The sequence below is a fragment of the Sturnira hondurensis genome, unplaced genomic scaffold, assembly GCF_014824575.4.
Source record: "Sturnira hondurensis isolate 20B ecotype Veracruz unplaced genomic scaffold, ASM1482457v3 Scaffold0004136, whole genome shotgun sequence".
NCBI lineage: Eukaryota > Metazoa > Chordata > Mammalia > Chiroptera > Phyllostomidae > Sturnira > Sturnira hondurensis.
The window spans coordinates 36,179,061-36,197,362 of record NW_028076767.1 but is presented as its reverse complement, the minus strand read 5'-3'; positions in this window follow the sequence as shown (position 1 = coordinate 36,197,362).

The window sequence follows — 18,302 nt, the reverse complement described above, 5'->3', positions numbered from 1 at the left end:
GATTCTGCTACCATTTTGAGTATTTTTCACTTGATGAGCATATCTGCAGAATTCAAACAAACAAAGAAGAAAGTGCTTATCTTCCGTTCACTGAGAGTTACATGTTCCAATTAGAAAACTCACCAAGAAATTTCTTTCTGATGCTTTTTAAAACATTTACAATTACTTTGTTGTATAAGTGAATTTTATTTGATCAGAAAGATGCATGCCCTCCACCTTTGTATTCTTAGCTCTTTTTTAATAGTTTATTTTTATTCTACTTTCTTTTCTTTTAATTTTAATTTTTATTTAATTCTTGTTCAAGTAGTTTTCTGTCTTATATTCCCAGCCCTGCCCCCACCAGTGCTCCCCACCTCCCTCCCATTTCTGCCCCCCACCCTTAGTTATTGTCCATGTGTCCTTTATACTTGTTCATGTGAGTCCCTCCCCTTTTCCCCTATGATTCTCTCCCCTTTCTCCCCATTACCATTTGCCCCCTTATGCCCTCTTCCACCTCCACCACCCCCACCCCTCCCACAATCACCACACTGTTGTCCATGTCCATGAGTTCTTCTTTTTCACTGGATCTCTCTACATTACCCTGACTTCTGTCCAGAGAAAAAAGAGTGATAACCAATAGCCATGCAGACTCTGTCACGAGGGAGAAAAAGGCTCAAATGATCATTTCTATGAAAAAAAATTTCTTTGAAATATTACAATTATCATGCATTTGCTGTGCATAAGATTTAGGGATTTTTATTTTAATGACTTTATGGAGATACTTAATCTCACAGAGCTAGAATACTAATTACTGTACTGTATTGCAATAGGAAAAACAGCAAATTACTCAAATTTTAATTATGATATTCAGTTTTAAACAAGTGTATAATAATTGACTTTGTGTGCAATAATTGATTTGTCATTTAAGCAGTAATTTTTTATGCAAATGGACTACTTTATATGTGTGAACTGGTTATTATAAAATTAATTACTGAATATAATATCTTGCAGAACTGACTGTGAAGAGTTCTCCTAACTGGCTTATTCATTCATACAAAATCTGGATCTTTATGTACAGTGATGAGCTTTGAACCAAAGGGAACTAAACCACATTCTATATTCCTACTAAATGTGCCTTTCATTGCGATGATCCTTTGCTAAGTGCTTTATAAACACCCCTTCTCAAGGCTCTCCATTAATGAATTTCATAGCAACCCTAAAAGCTATTTAAGCTTTTTAAGTCTTCCACATTTGGGAGATATGAAAATTTATTTGGTAGCTAAATATTAAATATTGGGATGGTACTCATGTGGTGCTGTATTCACTATATTTGCTAGTCTTGATTCCTGTGCAAGAATCCTTTTTGTATGTTTTTTCCCACTGGTAGTCAGAGAAATCAGAGTTGAAGACAGTGAGTGGGGTGTTACAGAGACACAGACTCATGGGGGGGCAGGGAATTCAGTAGACGCATGACTGTCTGTGCCTATCCACACAGCACAGGGTTTCACAAGGGCATCGATGCACAGCAGTGATAGCCCACTGGGAACCTCTGGGAACTTCTTCACACCACCGGGGGAACTCCTCAGGTCTTTTGGAAAACCTGGACTGGATATTTGGTCTAAGCCACGTGGCATCATATTCTCTCAATTCCCACATTTGGTCTTATGTTAGCTACTAAGAGAGAAGTTTAGCAATCACTTTTTAAAAAGTGACTTTAAAAACCAAAGATGGCTCATCGCTGAGGCTCTAAAGACTAACCACAATAACACATTTATTTTAGCTCTCAGATGTATTTGTTTTACCTAATACTATCAGGAATTTAATGTTGTCTTTGTATGGTTTAGCTTTTCATGGTTTGCAGTGACACTCCAGGAGGCAGGATTTGACTATTTGTTTTCAGCGCATCCCCAGCATCTAGAAGAGTGTCTGTCGTATCGTAAGCACTAAGAAAATATTTGCTGAACAAGTACGTTGTTACTACAGTACATTTCCCTATAAAATTTTTATGAAGAACTAAAAAACACTGTCAGTATTACAAATTATGAGAAAGTTTTCATTGAATGGGTTTTCTTTTAATGTTGACGCTAAAAATGTTGAGTATGTTATAGTAAAAGTAGCCGATTGTTCTACCATTTACTGGGTTTTCATAAACTGTGAGCTATTCCCACAGTGCCACCTTCTTATACAAGGGGACAAGTTCCTCTACACCTGTCAACTGATCTCTGCTGAGATGTCAGCTGATAGTCGTCTCAGTCTCCTCATCTGTAAAATGGGGATGGCAATACCCAGAGCTGTTTCACGATTAATTTCAATCATAAAGTCAAATAGCTTCTTATATTTCCAGGTATATAGCTAGACAAAATGCTAATTATTATTACTATTAATTCTGTTAACCTTGGCTGGTATAGCTCAGTGGATTGAGGGAGGGCTTGTGAACCAAAGGGTCGCAGGTTTGATTCCCAGTCAGGGCACATGTCTGGGTTGTGAACAAGGTCCCTGGTAGGGAGCACATGAGAGACAACCACACACTGATGTTTCTCTCCCTCTCTTTCTCCCTCCCTTCCCCCTCTCTAAAAATAAATAAATAAAATGTTTTTTTAAATTTTGTTAATAAGCTGACATGAACACCATATAATGGATCTATGCCTGGTCTTTAGAAATGAGGCCATTTCTATATATCATTCTGACTGTTAAGCACAGGTTATAGAAAACAGTACATTTTAGAGCTCTATATATTATCAACATCCTAAATGAAAAAATTTGGGAAAGTTATTCATTGGGGAAAAATCTGAAATGTGATGAATATGGGTTGTGTTTCCTGCATATATATTAATTCTAAGCCAATGGCCTCACAGTTTGTTGAATTTGGGGGAAATTTCCCCATGGAAGTTATACATTTTCTTGTTTGTGTGTTTTTCTTTAATTCATATTTAATAAATTGGTTCTACGTCCAGTGAAAGTGACCGTGCCTTCCCAGAGTATTGTCTGCATTCCTTTCTTGTGACCTCTGTCTAAAACCTATGAAATGTAACATTATAACTTTCCTTCTACTAAAAATTCTGCCTGTGGAACACAGAGCATAGAGGTAAGATAGCTGATGGGGAAAATTGTGAGGTAAACAAAACTTAGATTGGAAGGTGTTGGGAACTGCTCTCCCTGGTTTCAGGAATTGTAACTACCCCCCATGGCTAAGAATGAGTGAACGACCTCCAGAATGCATGCGAGCCACTTAGGAGACAAAGCTTGTCTCTGGTAGCAAACACTGTTTCTGCTTCCTCCCCTGCTCCCAGTGCAGGGTCAATAGTCCATGACAGGTAAGACCCCTCAGAGGAGGGGCAACCTAAGCCAGACATGATCACTTGGGAGGCCATTATGGAAGGACTCGGGGGGGGCTGCAACAAAGAGGGAGTGATGGACCCTCACCCCCCAGCTATGAGATAGTCCCCATGCCCTCTGGGAGAAGTGCTTCCTGGCTCTAATCCACTTAAGCTTGAAAACCTATGATGTGGAGGGGTGCAGATCCTTCCCTTGCTAGAGCGGTGTCTGGGGTAAGTCTGGCATAAGAAAGAATTTCTAAAAATTCTGTGAAACCTGCTTTGCTAAGAGTGCTTTCATTCAGTTCCATCCATGCTGTTGCGAAGGGTAGGAGCTTTTTCTTTCTTTCTGCTGCATAGAATTCCATTGTGTATATGTACCATAATTTTTTATTATACTGAGTGAAATAAGCCAGGTGTTGAAAGATGAATACCATATGATCTCACCTTTAACAGGAAGCTAAACAGCAAAACAAACAAGTAAGTAAAATAAAACCAAAGACACTGACATAGAGAACAGGGGGACAGTGACCAGAGGGGAGAGGGGAGGAAATTTCAGGGGGGAAAGGGGAAGGATTTACAGGAACTAGTATAAAGGGCACATGGTGAACAACTAAGGGGGTGGAAATGGGAGGGAGGTGGGGAGCACTGGGGGCTGGGGTGGGATGGGAGTAAAAGACAAAAAATGTACTTAAACAATAAATAATTTTTTTAAGTTAAAAAAAAGAGTGCTTTCATTCATATGTTGAGGGTCCGGGCAGGAAATGAGTATGTCTCCCAAAGTTTCTGAAACCCCCTTAGCTGACAGACACTGACTCAGACTAAGCCCTCAGAGTTCTTTGAAATGTTATCTACTGTTTGATCCTTGCTGCCTGACATTGATTGATGAACTTTACCTGTATTCCTGTGTGTTCCAAATCTGATAAAAGCCATTGAAGAAAAGGTTCTTGGCCCTTCTCTTGTGAGGGATCGGCCACCTCTCCTCCCCAAGCAGATCATGTCTTGGTAGTGTTACTTTCATCCGTGACGGACAGGGGGATTTGCTGGCAAAGTTGCCCCCCCCAGGAGGGCCTTCTCCTTCCTCGCCAACCCTTCCTGGTGTTCTTCCCTGGAACCTGAACTGTGCACTCCCCCACAGTGCGGAGTCGGAGTCCCTGTACTGGGCACTGCTGTCAGCGGACCCCACTGAGGTGTTAACTGATTAGCACTAAAGGGGTTGTTCTCCACAGAAGTGTTTGACTGTAGCAGGGACTCTTGAATTTAAAAGAAAGAGTTAACACACAAGTAAATAAATCTCTAATTTTGAGCCATAGGCCTCTAACAGATAACAAGGGATATCACAGGAGTGTGGGAAGGGCTTCTCTGAGGTACCCTTAAATGCCCTCATAGTTAGCTTCCAAATAATAATTAAATAATAATGTTTATAATAATTATAAAATAATTCCATTGTTTTATATTTTATCATCTTAAAATATTTTGACATACAATATTTTCTATGATTTTCACACTATTTCAGTGTAGTATTTAAGGAAACATTACTATCCTCAGCTAATAAATAAGGCATCTGAAATATAATGGAATTAAGCTACTTTCTCAAATTTTCCTATTTAGTGACCGATTCTGTGAAGTCTAGAAGACTTTTACTCCACAATCTTACAGTCACCTATGAATTTTTTCTTCTTTCAGAATCCTTTAGGACCTACCATCAAAGTATTATCAGAACATGAAAATTTCCCTTTGCCTTCTCTGTTAAAACCATAATCCAAATCATCATTATTTTTTCATCCAAATTATGCATAGGCCCCCCAACTGACCTTCTTGCTTCCGCCATCACCCCTTATTTTCAACAAATAGTGATAAACACCCCAAAGCACCCCAAATGATCCATGTAAAAAGTAAGTCAGGTCATGCCACTGATTTACTCAACAGCTTCCAATGGCTTCCCATCTGACCTAAGTAAAAACGAATGTTCTTATAGTGATATTCAAGCCCTGGACAGCTCTGCAAGGTTGACGGGCTCCGTACTATATATGGGTTTACCAGACTGAGGAAGCTAACAGAGACTGAAATCCACTCAATGAACTACATGTCCTTGCGTCTGACTAATTCACACCTTTTCCTAAGTCACAGAGTTGCTTCATGGGCCAGCAGGACTCCTTGACCTACCAGACCCTATCACTCATCACTGATGCCTACCCCATGACCACCCAATGTCAATTGCTCTGGCCCACCACCTTGACCTCCTTGTTCTCCACTGAGCAGTCCAAAAGACAGGCATCACATGAGCAGTGCTCTATGATTATATACAAATAGAAAAAGAATGTGGTAGAAAATTTTATGGCTTTATTAAAGTTGCAACTTCCCGAGACACAGGTGCAGAATTTATCACTCGTCATCGGGAGTAGAGGAGGAGTCTGATGTGCTACACGAAGAGCCTGCAGATAGGGTTTCTGAAGGAAGAGGAACCAGTGGGAAGACCTGTCTAGGTAAACCAACGTGGTCCCAAGTAAGGTCCAGGGACAAGGAACAAAAATGCAGCCAATGAAGCAAAATGCCCTTGATGCTAATGAGGAGAATTTATTCTATAATATCCTTGACTTTGCTGTGTCTTTATCCAATCTTTATAAATTTAACCCCTTAAAATAGAAGCTGAAAATGTGAATGTTCAGTTTAATGTGTCCTGTTAGGACTCTGGATGTCCAAGGAGATTAAGGTGAAAACTGTTAGCCATGAATACCCTTAATCTTGGAACTTTGTGCCTTTGTATTCTTTTTCTTTAAACTCCTTTAAATCTCCAGTCCTCCCAAGCCAGCAGTAGTTCTATTCCGTGATGGGAGTGGAGGACCCTTTTGGGGCTGTGGCCTGTTTTTATGCTTTGATTCCAGCAAGGTAAATTAACAAGAAACCAAGTGAAAATTTTAAGCACACTGATTTTTCTTTGGTAAGTTAATACACTTTTTTTTTCATTTGACAGTGGTCTTCTGTAATTACAAAGTTGGTTCTGGGATATTGTTTCATATCTCTTTTCTTCTTCTAGTTTTATTTTCAGTGTGTGCTTAAATGTTATGTGGCTAAGTCACTGGCGGTGCTGTGTCTATTGATACTTCAGTCTGGTTGTCATTTTTGTTTGTCAGTAGAGAAAGACACCAGAGGTATGGTATTCCCTCCACTTGTCAAGTCTTCAGAACATCATTCCTGTCAGTGCCCTCTGACATCATCTCTTGCATCTCTGTGAGTCTGAAAGAGCTCATAACAAAGCGATTTTAGTTTGTGTTGAATATTGACATTGAGCTAATTTCATCTGTCTTGAAAGTCACAGTATTTTCTATTCCCTTTCTCTTTGTAAAGGAAAAAGTTACACTGAGATATAATTTAACTATTTTACTGAAGAAAGCTTACAAGCATTTGTAAAAACAAATGTTATCTGTAAAAGAGAAAAGAGCATATTGATCTTAGAATATGAGATGCCAAGATAAATGGAGCAGAGTGTACATTATTTGGAAGGAGAAAAAAAAAGTGTGATTCAATAATTTCTCCATCCAGACAAGTTGTTGTTCATGGCATAAAGTTCATAAATCAAGGCCCCTAAAAGATATTTAAATATATGAGAATTCATGAATATATAACTCAAGCATGCTTCTTTAAAAGGGCTGTGTCTTGTATTTAGGACAGCTGGAGGATGAACCAAAATAAAGTACTCACATGGCGAAGTTACGGAAGGATAGGGCGAGAAATACCTGTATTTGCAAGGGAGAGAGGGGAAAGGAAGAGAGAGAAGAAAACCAATTATGTTTTTACTTTTAAAATAGTTTGCTAGCATTAAATTTTAAGTGGAATTTGGCAAAGACAGGGGGGAAAATCCCAAAATTCTTTGTTCACCACAGAAAGGACCAACAGGAGCAGTTTAAACAATTACCATTATTTATTGAAGGACTATTAGAAACTGTTCTAGGATCACAGTGTGGAAAAAAAAAAAGTCTTCCTGATAAGTTCATTTGTTCTGCTAAACTCATTGTATCTGATGATGGAATTATAACATTGATTCATGAAACATCCCTCCCGTGGCAAATGACTGTTTTTCTATGTTGTAGTAAATAAGAAAGGGCAATGACATGTGATGTCCCCAGATATCCTGCTGACTTTACCCTTGTATAAAGTGCTCATTTGCCTTCATTGGCAGCGGTATTTCTTGCCTGAAAGATATTGCTCCTGTCAGCCTGGCTCAGTTTTTTCCATCCCTCCTTGAAGTGTTAGTGGTACAGACCAGCAGAAAAGAGGACTAGAAAGTTCTCAAGTGTGAAATTGAACCCTTACCCAAACACAGAAAATACTCTCTTTGTGGCTCAGCAAAAGTCCCATTAACTCTTGTTTATTTCTGGGTACCACAGTAATTCAACTTGATTATATCTATCCCCAGCTGTGGAAGTAATAGAACAGTCTTGTGAATCAGTTTGTACATGGGAAACTGTTGTACTATAAAAAATTTACAAGCACCTGAGCCTGAGAATGTTTATCTCACCTGTACCTTAAATTATAGAAATTTGACCATCCTTACTGCAAATTAGCTTGGTTTCTAAGAACTTTTAGAAGTTAAACATCAGAAGTAATGAATGAATATTTTGTTACTATTTTTCTCCCACAAAACTTATTTCCCCATAGAAAAACATAAGAACAACCATTGAAAGAAATTCTTTTTTATTTACAAAGAGCTTTTTGGTTCACTTGTGCATCATTTTTTAATCCATTTTCCCAATACTATTTCTCTCTTGCAATATCTCATTTTGAATATTCAAAATAATTATCATTATCTTTAAAACAATGTTTCTAACTTGGAGTAGATTTGTGATAGACAAATCATCTAAGAAGGTGCCTAACAGTTTTTGGCACATGGTTTATTGGTTTCTTCCTTTTATTTTTAGATACTATTTTTCAACTTAAAGTATTTAAGGGATTTTCGACAATATGGAGTCTAATCAGCCACTGTCCCTCTTTAAAACAGCTTTCTCCACACCAACAACTTTTGCAAAAAACCACAGAGCTAGAGTATTTCACGTATCAAACAAAAAGTTCTGTTTAAAGGAAACTTACAATCGGACAAAAGGAGCTGAACTCTTTCCCAAGCAGTTTTGCTTTTTGGTGTCTTGCATAAGCAGTGATGGACAATGTAAATGTTGACATATCAAGAAAGGTGAATCCTCAGTTGTTGGAAATGAAATATTCATATATAAACTAGTTATGATTAATCTCCTTCCTTCCACCTTTCTGGGTTATGGTCCATTTTCTCATATTCTACAAAAGCCTGTAATTATAGGACTCCAGATTCCTGTGTATACACACAGCTGTTTGTGCAGGGTGAGATAAAATACCAAGCACCCTGGCAGCCTTCATTAAATATTAAATAATAATAATGTATGTGCCGCCTCACTCAAAAAGTAAATAATGCCTCATTTTAAAAAGGTCTCAATTTCGTATCTGTGTAAGGGTCTCTATCCTGCATTTGGAGGGCTGTTTTTAAATGATTTGCTTTATAGTGCTAGTTTTATAAGCGAGCTAAAGTGCCCAGGGTTTTGGTGTCGCATCCAAGCAGTGGAGGCAAAGAGACCTCGCCTGCTCAGCAGCCCTTCGGCGAGGGGGTTATCCCACTGTGGGGCTGCTGGGAAAGCAGCCCCTTAGCCTGCTGCCGGTGCTGGTGCCACTGCTTGTTTTCTCCCTAAGGTTGATACCTACTGCTGAAACAGGTGCAGATGGGCCTGATCTCCTTAGTTTCCTCCCTCTAGGGCAGGGGTGTCAAACTCATTTTCACGGCGGGGGGGGGGGGGGGGGGGGGGGCACATCAGTCTTGCCCTTGCCTTCGAAGGGCCAAATGTAATTTCAGCTCCTTAACAGTTAAAGAGTAGTTACTTTTATACAGTTCTAAAATTATTTTGGGTCTTTGAAGGCAATGGCGAGGCTGATGTACCCCCCACCTCCCCGCCCCGTGAGAATGAGTTTGACACACCTGACCTGTGGTATCCAGCACCAAAACAAACAAACAAACAAAAACCCTGAAAAGGTGATTTTAAGAGATTACCTGCTGTATTTCAGAGCTTTACATCAGTATTTACTCAGGCATACATTTCATCACATAGGTCCTATTCTTTTTTTTTTTAATGCAACAAGACATCCATGTAGGTGACACACTCACCTGCAATTCTTCGTATCTTAGTTTTTTAACTTCTCACTTTCCCTCTTAAGGGGGCATATCATAATCCAAGTAGTCTGTCATTTCACTGTTGAATTGAGGCTGAAGACATGTTTCCCAGAAACTCCTTTCCTGTCTGATTTCAGGCCAGTTTGCCAAAGAGAGTTGCTCGTGGGAGATTTGGGGAGGAAGCCATTTTTGCTGGGAGGCTCTCCAACGCAGCAGCCTCAGAAACTCCTGAGCCGGCTCCAGCTGTGCAGGCCTAGTGCCTGGATACAACGTATTCTTAGATTGCATCACACACTCAACATTCCCAGCTGTTCAACCACTTAGAACTGAAATTGCTAGTGATCATTTCTTCAACCTAGTGCCTGCAGCTGTCCAGCTTCTTGCTACAATTGTGCAAACCTTCATTTCTACGTTGAACCCTTTATTCCTAGTGTAATTACAGGCACTCTTTTCCTGATCAGACTCAGAGAGAGCAATATTACAGATCTAATCTTGTATCTCCTCCAATTTAGGGAGAAATTAATTTTTCTTATTCTTAATGACAATACTTAAGGTACATTACATGAAAAAGTACGAAAAACCTTTGTATTATGACACTATGTTTAAGGAACTCTACCTATATTATTATTGCTATTATTACTCCTTTGTCATATACTAGCTACTTAAATTCCCTCTAGTAAAGCGATACTGTAAGTGTATGCCTTAAGCAGTAATTCCGCAAATATACATATATACAATTTTACATAGTTTATTCTTATCACACACACTTCTCTTGGGGGACAGGCCACACAATCTTTAGTTCTTTGCTTATTTTGGGGAACCTAAAACCTGGCACAGTGACTCACCCTCTCTCTTATCAAGCCAGTTACAAAACAGAATTCCCTTCTTCTCTCAATATCACTTTATATTAATTCTTCCTCTTTTCTGCCAGGAGCCCTCTGAGTGAAGAGAGATTGTTGGTATCCAACCAAGTTGTAGAACAAACATAGGCTTTGAGTGGGAAACAACCTGTATTTGAATCTATTCCTGACTGTATGCTAAGCACAGATGTCACTATTTAAACCTTTTAGCCCTCAGTATTCTCAGCTGTAGTGTAGGAAAAATAATTCCACCCGTGAAGTATATGACAAAGATTAAGTCTTGCGAGGCATTAGCCCAGGAAGGTATGTGAGATGAAATGAAGTTATGCTCAGCATGGGGCTGGGAATAGTGAGAAACGAGTCAGTGGCAGCTGCATCTGTGTCCTTGTTATTGGTAATCCCTCACCAATGACATGAGATTTTCAAACAGAAGTCTTTCTCTCTCTCTTTTCCTCTGTCATTTTTTAAATATTTTAAATCAACTCCAAGATAGATCTGCCTTTCTCAAAATGACTTTAGAAACCTGCCCAGGCCCCAGGGTCCCCCTGGCCACTCTGTCTCAACCTTAGTGTATACATTCTTGACTTGTTATTCCAGCTCTGCTAAGACCTTTTTTACACACTGAACATCTGTGATGCTGAGTTTCATACATCAGCTTGGCTAGTTATTCAATCAAACGTTAAGTTCTGTAAAGGTATTTCTGTGGTGGCGATTCATGTCTACATTCAGTTAACTTGAAGTAGAGGAAATTACTCTTTATAAACTGAGAACCTCATCCAACAGTTAAAAGGCCTTAAGAGTAAAACTGAAGTTTCCCTAAAAAAATAAGAAACTCTTCCTGTGGTCTTCAGTGTCAGGTTCTGCCCAAGGGTTTCCAGCTCACTGACTTCAGGTTTTGGACTCGCCTAGGGAGCCCCCAAAATCATGCAAGCTGACTCCTTATAATAAATCTCAGTATAAACTTGCTTCTATTTTTTCTCAGAGAACCTTGTTTGATTCAACATCCCAATGCCTATATTAATATATTTGCCTTCTATCAGGCTAATTATATTTCAGAGGAATATGTAAATAGTTTGCCTATTATAAAGTTCATCATTAGCCTTGGATGAATTGCATCTCAAAACCTAAAGAAATAATGAGAATTGAATAAATAATTATGGTTTATTTTTATTAATAAATATAAATATGGCTTGTTTTACTGAATTTCACTTGGATTAACCCCATGCTCATCTCCTCATTCTATTTTCACTACCCCTATTCTAGGCTAAGAAGAACAAAACATTAGTATAAATCATAGGGTTAATTATTAGATGCTTAACAGATGAATAAACATAAGTAATAAAGTCAAGTATTGTTGAAAAAGAAAACAAATTATAGGTGGCCAGCTAAGAAAAAAAAGATGAGGAAATCTATTGACTTGTAGATAAGAATCAATTTTCAGTACTTGAATTCATTGAACATTTCATGAAGCTACTTACAGTCATTAGCATGAAACAGTAGGTAATTTGTAAAACCATATATTCTGTATATCAGAAAGACAGGGATTGAAGCCAATAGTACAATACTTTCCTTTTGTCTGCTTCAAAAGTCCTCACTTCGCACCTATGCTGCTATAGCACTAACAAGATTTGTTATTATTTAATGGGTAAAATGTCCATAACTAATATTTATGAATTAACCCAAATTAACAAGCGTAATGGAGTGTCTACCTCATATGTCCTGGGAAATACTAATTCTCTAATCTTAGAATCTTCATTAATTAACTTAATAGTATGACTGTAGAGAGGAAGGATTTGTGGCTTTTTTTTTTTCAATATCTTCCTTTTCTTCCTGAGTCTCGTATCTCTTCATGTTCTATCCTTGGTCACTTCTCCATCTCTGTATTTATTTCTTTCTCCTCTGACTCAAATTCCCTTCTTTCCTCCCTCCTCTCCCTTTTTATTGTTCCTTCTCTCCCCCTCAGGACAGTCTCACAAGCCTCTCCATCTTTTCTTCTCAAAGCAGATGACCTCCTTCTGAGAAGGAAGACCCCAATCCTATCACTGCAGGAGTTTCCCCCTTGGCCACACTTGGTCAGTGTGTAGCTCTGCATCTGTTGGTTCAGCGTGGTGTGCTGCGTGCTGAGCATTTTGTTTTAGTTCTCCCTGGCACTGGGACACACCTCCTGTTTCAGGAAGGTCCCTGTTCCCTTGTCCTAGAGGTAGTGGGCAGGAGCTCGGCTCACCAACTGGCTGCAACCTCAGGGGGTTTAGATTTCTGAAGGATTTCCAACACCGAGGGAGTTCAGTCCTCTGCTGTGTTGGGGACCAGACAGAAGGCAGTGCAGCAGTGACTGTAGGAAGAATGATAGAGAACTGAGCAGATACCCCTGCAGTCCGATGCGGCTGTTTCCTCTTGACACAGCTTGGTGCTTCGACTGCCTGTGTGTTCTGCAAGCCATGCAAAATCTTTCCAAAGTATTCACTTTTCTCTCAGTTTAGCCACTGTCCTTTCTGCTGTTTGAACCTTGTCTGAGTAGCTCACTTTAAAAGTGTCATTTTACGTGTGATGTTGTGGTGTCCCTGCTAAATGATGTGGGAGGGTAGTGGGGTGGGTAGGGACTGTGTCTACTATTTGAAAAGGCCTCGTTAGCCCTGGATATCCTCAAACAGTGACCTAAACCATTTATTGAATGGTAGCAACTTAATAACTGGTTGAGTTTCTAGAACCTTTGCCCATGGTTTCTGCTGACAGAGTGATGAACAAACATTTCTAAGATGACTCTGCCATTGGTTCCCTGAAATATTATTTCCAAGTTATTCTTTGTGTCTGGGAACTGAGCATAAGTCAGTCTTCAACCGAGCTGAGAAACATGTCAAATTACAAATGATGGGATAGGTATGAACTTGCAACTTCTTGAAAGAAATGTTGTAGAAATGACAGGTTTTGTGTTATTAGTCATTCATTCAAAAACTCTAAGAATTGTAATAGTTTGTAACCCCAGGACTCAGAATACACAGTTACTATTTTGTATAGCCACTAAAATTTTTCTAGAGGCCGCAATATATCTTTGCTGTTCTGACTACAAAATCAAATGAAGGTTTAAGGGTCACGTAAGTTCATAGTTTATATTCATGCAGAAATTTCCCTGATGTCTAAGTATTTTTAATTCAGAGGCCAAATTACAACTCCAAGGAATAAGTAGCTATTAATCAGCCTTCTTTGGTGAATGTGTGGTGCTCCAGGCAGACAGAAGGGCAGGAAGCCAAAGGTTGCGGACGTGGAGGAGTGAGCTTTGTCCGGGGATGTGGATAAACGCAGCCAGACATTAGCGTAGGGCTGGAGCACCAGGAGGGCGTTCCCTCCCAAATGCTCAGGAATTCCATCCTGACATTAGGGAAGATCCTTAGAAGGAATGACAGCAGTGGAATGCATTCATAGATGTCTTTTCCTGAAATCTAATTCATTAGCAATTTGGGAGAGGGTGGGCGTGGAGGGTGGAGCAAGGCCACAAGTAAGTTACTCCGTTTCCCACAGCAATGCTAAGCCCATACACAAGAGTGGCAGTGGTGTGGAGATAGGGGAAAGACTACGGGCTCACTGAGGAAGGGGAAACGGAGACCTTGCTCACTGTGTGTGAGAGTATGGCGTGAAGAAAGCAACCTTGCTAAAGCTATGTGGCTGGTTACCCTGTGCTTAATTGCGGGAGTAGAGGGAGCTTCTTTAACATCTATTGTAAAACTGACTCTCTTAGCCAAATCCCTGATTAATGATTCTAGGAAGGAAAGGCAGTAGGTGAAACTCACATTTTTGCCTAAACTGTTCTTCCTTGGTTTCACCCACCCAGGTACTCTCATACTTTCCCAGAGGAAAAGTAATGAAACAAGTTCATACTTAGAGGTCACACAGTGGCTTCAGACCGTGTGGGCTGAGGATCAAAATCTCAAAGGTAGGGCCTGGAAGCCTGCATTTTAACAAGCACCCAAGATGATTTTTATGGCCAGTAAATTTCAGTGACCGCTATGGCCAGACTTTACATCTCAGCTCTCCCAGAGTGGTAGAGAGGGGTGCAGAATAAAACGAACCAGTTCACTTTGTGTTTGTTCACTACATTTAATGCCTTGCCACATGCTGTTTGCTCTTCTAGATTACATCCATTGCAGGAGGACAGAAGGGAGGGAAAGGAGAAGGGGCAGGAGGGAGGGAGGGAAGGGAGGAGGGCGGAAGGGAATATGGGAGGGAGTAAGGTGTTCTTCAGGGTACATTGCTGTAATATTTTGTTGCGGAGCTAAGATCCTGTCAAAGGACACGGGTCCACAGCAGCTACCTTAACAAGTATTAAGTGTCACTGCCACTCACTAAAGCTTCTACTAAAAGCTTTCTGTGGTGGTGTGGCGTCAGTCTGTCCCCCTACTTGGGAAATATTTTCAGGTTGTAGTGATGAAAAGAATCGATAAGCTTTATTTCTTCCGTCAGTTTAATGCCAAAGAGAGCCCTTTGCATCAGATAGAATCAGTGAAACCAAACACAAAGTTCCAAATTAAAAATTGTTGAGTCCTTAGTTCTACACCCTCTCCAGGTTAAACACCATATTTTTTTAATACCACACAGTTTCTTATCTGACCACTGCTTTGTCAGGCAGTAGCCCAAACCATGTTGCCACAACGATTGCCTATGTCCCGGTACCTCTCCATCTTGATTTCTTGCTCCTACTGCTCTTCAGGCTCCCTTTCCCTCCCCCCTGACATTGCTCTCATGGCCATCTGTGCCTTGCCCAGCCAGTTTCTCCTCCATGTTTCCAGTCACTGCAGCCCACAGCCCTGTGCGTGGAGCAGCATTGACAGTTTCGGTGGTCTATTTCCGACCCTGTTGGAAGGAAGCAGGGGGAGGGCTTGTGGAGCAGTGTTTATAGAGTCTACAGTAATGTCCTAGGCCTTCACATTCCCTCACTGCTCAGTCACCGACACCCAGAGCAACTTCCAGTCCCGCAAGCTCCATTCATGGTAAGTGCTTTCTACAGGTGTGCCATTTGTTACTTTGTATGCAATTTTTTACTCTACCTTTTGATATATTTGATACAAAAATACTTACCATTGTGTTACAATTGCCTACAGTATTCAGCACAGCAACATGCTGCACAGATGTGTAGCATAGGAGCGATAGGCTATAGCACAGAGCCTCAGTGTGGAGTAGGCTAGACCATCTGGATTTGCGTAAATGCACTCTGTGATAGTCTGATGACAAAATCACCTAATGACTCATTTCTCAGAATGCATCTTGGTCATTAAGCAACACAAGACTGTATTGCTGGAGCCACAAATAGGGCCCAAATCGGTCTCCCATAAGCTTTTATCGCCTTTATATTTGCAATTGTAAATGGTTTCATAATGTTGTTCTAGATATTCTAAACATAATTGATTTCAATGAGAAATTGGCAATAAAGCTCATTTCAGAGTCTTTTAGCTTTAAGTGGAAATTCATAAAAAGAAAACTAATAAATGTGAAAAAGTGATTGAATCTTATAGACCAATGTATGGTCTGAAATAAAATTCCACATTACGAAACTATTATATCCAATGTTTTAAAAGGATACATTTAAAAGTCTGATTATTTTACCCTTAGCTAGTGAGAAAAAGTTGACCAAACCACATGGGCAGTGTTTAAAACAGAAAACATATTCAACATCTGTTCAACCTCAATTGGGAGAAATATTGTTTATGCCTTTTAGATTGCTTCATATTATCCATATTTTCTATAGGTAACTAGCTATAGGTAAAGTGCTGAGTGGCATTCCAGGTGAGTTAGGTGATAGTTGAAAATATAAGAATTTCAATAGATGTAAAATCCTGGCTTAGTTTCATTGCTATTGTGATAGAGTAATGCTAGGTTGTTTTAGGTTGACAGCGAAAAGTATTTTGAGAGATTATGGGAACTTCAATAGATTGTAAAGTAATAGAAATAGGATTTGAGAATGTTAATAAATGGACAAAGATTTCCGTTTATATCTTCATCATAATGTGGATGCCTTAGAAGAAATGTTGACTTATTATGACTTTTTAAACAATAAACCACTTACTGAGTGTAAGATGAGCTCGACAAAGAAAACTTAATTCAAGAGCGGTTCTTGACTTTTCTGTAACAATAATAATGACTGTCCATGGCTAACTCCCTGCCTACCAGTTTACTAGTGAACTGGGAAATAGAGTATAAGAAGGAGGAAAGCCAGCTACATCGAGTGGAAATTAGGAGAATGAGATTCATGCCCAACAACTTTGAGAAATTTCTGCAAGTAAGTGCATATAGAAATATAGGGGTGGGCAAAAGAGGCTGCTGGAATATGAACAGAATAATGGTTAATATGGTGGATGTTATGTTATCTGTTTGCCCTCCAAAAGTATGTGGCTAGAACTGGAATTTGATCCAAAGGTGACTATTTAAAACCATGTGATTCTGAGACACACATTCCTTCCATTACAGCGTTGAGGAAGTCTGTGCTCTCCCCCAGAGACAGTGTTAGAGCTGATCAGTTTTGCACCATTGTTCTGTGTCTCTGTGCTAGCTATGCTGAGAGCTTTCCTCATTTTCCCAGAACTATTGTCAGTGTCTTTTGTGTATGCAGTAAGTAGAAACTGGAGCCTGCTCACTACTATGAAATGCTTTCATGATCTCATATTATTATTTCTTTTTAGATGCAGCCAGCTAAAATGTGTTCTTGAAATGTGGCAATTAATCAACAGATTGAAATTTCCCTTTTTGCTTTCAAGTGACTAGTTAATTAGATGATTTACTATTTAAATACTACCTAACCTCCGTGACTATTCATTATATTTATTTCCAGTGTAAATATAAAGTTTAAAAAAGCATAGAATAAATATCAGGTACATAAAATTAAATGTACTCATTTCATTTCACATCATTTTGCCAATTTCACATTAGATGTGTTCCGATGTGGAAGCACATTGGTCAATCAAATTAGTTTTTTCACATCTTTATCATTTATCCTTTACAGGGATAATCATTCTTAAGAATTATGAATGAAATATTTCAGATTTTGTTATACTTGATAGCTGTTTTATATTCAGACAATAATTTTCTTTTAGTGCTATCAGAGCTCTCCAACTTGATATATTCTGTTTGTAAACACACACTTTCAGTTCCTATAGGTACATATTTTATTTCACTGATATAAATGCTTGTATTTTAGTAAACTTAAACTTCTATTTATAGGAGGAAGAACTATTTTTAGTTACACAGAGTAGATATTCTCTCTCGTTTTTTTTTTTCATTTTTACTTCTAAATCATTTCTCCGTCAGCAATGCCTGCTTCTCTGAGTTGTATTTTATCAGCCTTTTTCCTTCCTTTTTGCTGTCATCTCTCACCACCCGGCAACTGTCCTCCTCACACGGATCTTGTAGTTTCCCATCACTTTGATACGGGGCTCACTGTAATCTTCTTCATCCCAGCGAGTCATTGTCCACAGCAATGGCCTCTCCCACATGTGGCATCTCGGCTCCTTGCTGTGCCCCCCTCAAAAAAAAGTTTTCCTCCTTAACCACACTACATTGAAAAATCTCACTTTCAAGCAGCCCCCCCCCACCCACTCTTGACCCCTACACTTTTCACTTCTGTTACTTTGTACTTGCCTGCTAACAGCTCTGTGGCCGCTGCCGGTGCCCGCACGCCAGGCCATTCACTCTGCTGCTTTCCACTTCAGGCGTCTCCCCTTCCCATGCCCGTCCTCACCCAGCTTAAATTTTGAAAACAGATAACCATATACATTTTGAAAACATTATACTAAGTGGAAGAAGCCAGACACAAAAGGACAGATATTGCATAATTCCACTTCTATGAAGTGTCCGCAGTAGACAAATTGATAGAGACAGAAAGTAGGTTCATGGTCTCCAGGGCCTGGCCGGAGAGGGGGTGGGGAGAGACTGCTGGCCGGTGGGGAGTCTCTTCCTGGCGTGGTGAGGTGTTCT